Raw genomic sequence first — 4928 nt, 5'->3', positions numbered from 1 at the left:
TTCTCTCTCTCATCTGCCTTTTGTTTTGGAATTTTCTCCAAGAGCTGTTTATTCTGGGAAGTGCAATAATAAAATGAATGACACGGTCACTTTGAATTCAGCAGCATCTTTTAACCACCCCCTCTTGTCTCTGAAGTCAGTTGGGTAGGTGATACATGCACTGCGGTAGTGCAAACAAACATCTGCTTCAGTGGGTGTGCACTTACTCACTCCAACATGCTCTTGAATTTAATTGGGAATTTCCAGGCATATATTGCTCACGCTCTTTCCAAAATAACTTTTATAAGTATAAAGTGTATGAATTAATCATCCTTTTAATCCAGCAAAAGCTGTGCTATATCTGCTCAATCATGAGATATTTATTTCTGTCCTGGGTATTCAGAACGGAATATTTTTGTATTTTCTTTTTTTTCACAAGCACCAAAAGGAATTTCCAGCTTCAAGGAGTGAAGCAGTTGATTTTTGCACAGATTGGCAGTCAGCAGCGCAGAGAAGATTTAGCAGAATGGTTGTCCTAGGGGGAGGGTAGACCGGGGCAGTTTCTGTTTGGCTGGGTTAGTCCAGAGCTTCCCACAACATCGAAGCATACAAGTACAATAGCACAAGTGTCCTGCAGCTCAGCGTTCGGACGTGCGTGCCAGATAGTCAGGACCATTACTCCATCGTGACTCCTTCTTGGCGCGGCTGAGAGTGAGCGGTACGGCCCTGCAGGCACCAGCCCAGGTGCTGGGATGCCGTTGACCGTTCTGGCCATGCTGTTGGCCGTGCTGGGATGAATTTCGGCATGCCGTTTGAGACAGGTCTCCAGCGCAGAGCGCAGTGCGAGGAGAGCATGAGGAAGTGAGATGGTGAAGCCACCTCTAAGCTGGAAGCCCACAAACAGAAGCTGAAGGGGAAGACAGCTGCTCAGAAGGGGTGCCCTCTTCCTCACTAATCGATGGTATGGATCCATCCACCTCCAAGCCCAGTGCTTCTTTGTCACTGGGGCGATGAATGTAGTTGTGGGTTGGGTCACTATCTCATCCATGGCATCCTCAGAGGTAGTTTGGGTCCCTGTCTCAACCATGCTCCTCCGATGGTGCTGCCGAACGTCCCTGTCCGTAGCCATAAGCCCCTGGCGCACCCCTTCCCAACAGGGTTTCTGAGCACCGGGTGAATGTGCCTGTTTGGTTCCTGTTCCTGAACTGCGCCGGGACAGCAGCCAAATTGCCCGAGGGAAGTCAGCGATGCCATCTGATGAATACGCAAATGTCAGAGGACCTCCAAGGCCACCGGGGCAACCAGGGTTATATATCCCAGCCCACTGACATGGCCACAGGTTCACATGCACTGACTGCTCTGCCTGGGATGAGAGGGAAAAGGCACACAAAAAACATCCAATTCCAGAAGTGCAGTGGCTTGTACGAAACACATCTTTGCCACTAAAGGAGATGTCAATAAAGCTACTGGGGGTATTGGCAAATACACCGGGTGTGCATGCTGAGCTGACCTGAACGGGGCACCTCTGCCAGACCCACCGCAAGGAGAAAGGATGAGCCGCCGAGAAAGAGCCCCCCTCCTCTGCACGACCCTTCGCAGGCGTGTGGGAGGCATCGTGACACCTCCCGGTCTCTTGCAGCTACGAGGTAGGAGACTGTTCACCGAGTCCTTCCTACTAAAAAAAATGAAACTAAATGCAAGTAAAAGATTTTATTTCTTCTTTTTCTTTACATGGAGAGTAAGCTTTTAAGTGGTTCTTGCAACAGTGAACATAAGGAATTTTTTACAATATAGCATTTCAGCAAAAGTTTCAGTTGCTGTGATTTGACTAGAAGAGAAAGAGCTGTACAAATATTGGCAGATCAGTGGAAGGAATCTCTACTTAAAATTCAGCCCGTTTCACTCATTTTTCAGAGGTGGTCATTTAATAGTGGAGGCTGTCCTAGCAGTTTAATCAAAATGGTACCTTTTGGTCAAATAGCACAAGTTTTTATGTGATATATCCTAGAATATGGTGAAATACAAAATACTAGTCACAAAGTCATGTCGGATTTTTACGGAGGAGAAGTGTTAAAAGAGAAGAGGTTACAAGAAAGTGAAATGTTTACAGCAATTCAAAGATGAGCTGGTATGGCTTGCCTTCAGTATTGATTTTGCTTTCTGCTTAGCAACAGGATTTCATGCTGGTTATATAAAAATACAGAGAAACCTGCAAATACTCTCTTGCCATTGCAGAAACACCCACCAAAATTATTTAGGATAACCTGATCTAGAAATGTTGCTGGTATTAATCTTAGATGGAATTGTTATTAACTTGGAAGATTTGAACAATAAAATACAAAGCCAAAGTATTTGATCTGTGGGGAACTAACTAGAAGCACTTGCTTGTACCTGAAAAAGGCTTTGTCTTTAATTTGATTAAATAAATCTTTATATGGAATCCTGCTCAAACATATCACAGACAACAGAAGACAGAAGACAAAGAAGATAGGGAGATGGAAAGCAGCTTAGAAAAGCTGGCTGTCCATAATGGCGTATTTCAGAGAAGAGGGTTTATTAAACATTATACAAAATTTCAAGATAAAACAAGTAGTTCTACTTATGTAGTTCCACGCAACTTCCCAGCAATGTTATGGTAGCATACCTTTTGGCCTAGGTTATTCTGATTATAAATAACACCCAATCTGACGGCTGTCGCAGGACTACTGAAACATTTATTCGAGACGATTGGCCTGAAGTTTCAAATGCATTTGCTTTGATTTCACTAACCTTTTACGTCTCCTTCCTAATGATACTCGACTGAATGTATTCCCCAGAAAGCATGTTTTTGCCTATGACTACACACCATCGTCCTGGAAGATGCTTAATGCTTTCAGCTGTCACTGGAATTAAGTTTAGTTTGTTGGGAGCTGAACTTTCCTTGCTTACGCCATCAGCCTCATCTGCCCCACATGGTCCTCCCTCTTGTCTCCCCCGACCCATGGCACTGTGCTCTGCCTGAATTGTCTTTTCTTAGAGGAGAGGCTGGAAGGTTGCTTTTCCCTGGACCCAGCAGTGGTAGCTAGGGAAATCACGACATGCCTTTTGTATGCATGAGCAAGAAATTTCTGTGATTGTCTGGCATGAGAAAGGTGATTTAGGGAGACTGCTTTTAAGACATACACCCTTCTCCTTCTTTTGTGGCTTCCCCCAAATATAGGATGAGAATAAATCATCCAGTGACATTTGAAGCTGGTATTTTTATGAATTATAAAGGAAATAGTTCTTCAGATAACTGGCAGTCACCTTACGGCATTTAATATTAAAAAAAAATCACAGAGCTGGGCTTAGGTTACATGCTCAGTTCAGTAATCCTGATGTGTGTGCCTAGGGGTAGTTTTCCTGCCTTTTTAAAGAATGCAGCATCTCCCTCAGTGCCCCACCAGCCCAGCTCATTGCTCCTTGGACAACTACTGGTTCTGCATTGCTTGCAGGGATCAGCTCTCTCATATGCCAGCATGCAATGCTGAGACAGTAAAGGCGGGGAAGGGGTCTGGTATCTCTTCTTGGTTCCCCTGTCTTTAACTGCAAATGTTAAAAGTCCTAAATCTCAACACATACGATACCTTTGTGATCATTTATATACGCTAAAGGCATATTGTAGTGGGCTGACCCCGGCCAGCAGACAAGCATCCACCTTGCCTTTCACTCGCTCCCCTTTCCTGGGGGATGGGGAGAAAAAAATCAAAGCAAAAGCGAAAAGATTTGTGGGTTGAGATAATGGAGTTTAATAAGGAAAGCAAAAGCTGCACATGTAAGCAAAGCAAAATAAAGAATTCATTCACTATGACCCATCGGCAGGCAGATGTCCAGCTGCTTCCTGGGAAGCATAGCCTCAGCTCGGTTAATGGCTACTTGTGAAGACAAATGCCATAATCACTAACGTCCCCCCTTCCTCCTCCTTTCCCTGAGGCATGGGATATCCCTTTAGCCAGCTGGAATATCTCCATGTCCCCTCCCAACCTCCATCCCGCCCCCAGCCTCCTTGCTTTGGGGCAGGGTGGAAAGAGATAGAGAAGGCCTCGATACCATGTGAGCACTGATCAGCAATAGCCAAAACATCTGTGTGTTACTAACACTGGTTTAGCCACAAACATGAAGCACAGCGCCATACAGGCTGCTATGAGGAAAGTGACCTCCACCCCAGCCAGACCCAGTACTGGCACCAAAAAGGACTGTGGTGGATTGACCTCGGTTGACTGCCAGACACCAACCCAGCTGCTCTCTTGCTCCCCTTCCTCAAAGGGGCAGAGGAGAAATGAGATGGAAAAGCTCATGGGCCAATATAAAGACAGGGATATCACTTACTGTTTACCATCATGAGCAAAACAGACATGAATTGGTGAAAATTGGTTTAACATTGCCAACTAGAAATCGGGAATGGTTAGAAACAAACATGAAAGCTAAAACCGCCTCCTCCCTTCATCCTGGGCTCAACTTCACTCCTTCATTCCTGACGACTCCCTCCTCCCACCCGAGCGGTGAGGGGGGGTGAGGAATGGGGATTGTGTCAGTGCATAACATGCCCTCTGACACTCCTTCCTCCTCACACTTTTCTCCTGCTCCAGCATGGGTCCCTTCCCCGGGCTACAGTCCTTCAGGATAAACCCACGCCAGTGTGGGTCCTCTCCACGGGCCACAGCTCCTGACTGAGAACCAGCTCCTGCATGGGTGCCTCTCTCCACACCAAAACATTCCCCATACCGAAACCAAAGTAACATCATCACAACACTGACAAAGGTGGACAATTTACACACACAATAAAACCCCACCGCTTGACCCCTCACAACTTTATGACAACAAAAGATTCCCCACAATTATTCCACTCTCTGGTGATGTCCAGTCCAAGTTTTGTCCACTACCTCTCCCAATTGCTGTCTTTATCTCAAATTCCTCATCAGACCCTTCCT

Source organism: Pygoscelis adeliae, unplaced genomic scaffold (genome assembly GCF_000699105.1).
Source record: "Pygoscelis adeliae isolate BGI_AS28 unplaced genomic scaffold, ASM69910v1 Scaffold756, whole genome shotgun sequence".
NCBI classification, from domain to species: Eukaryota; Metazoa; Chordata; class Aves; order Sphenisciformes; family Spheniscidae; genus Pygoscelis; species Pygoscelis adeliae.
The sequence above is the reverse complement of the archived record's forward strand: the minus strand, read 5'-3'. Positions refer to the sequence as shown.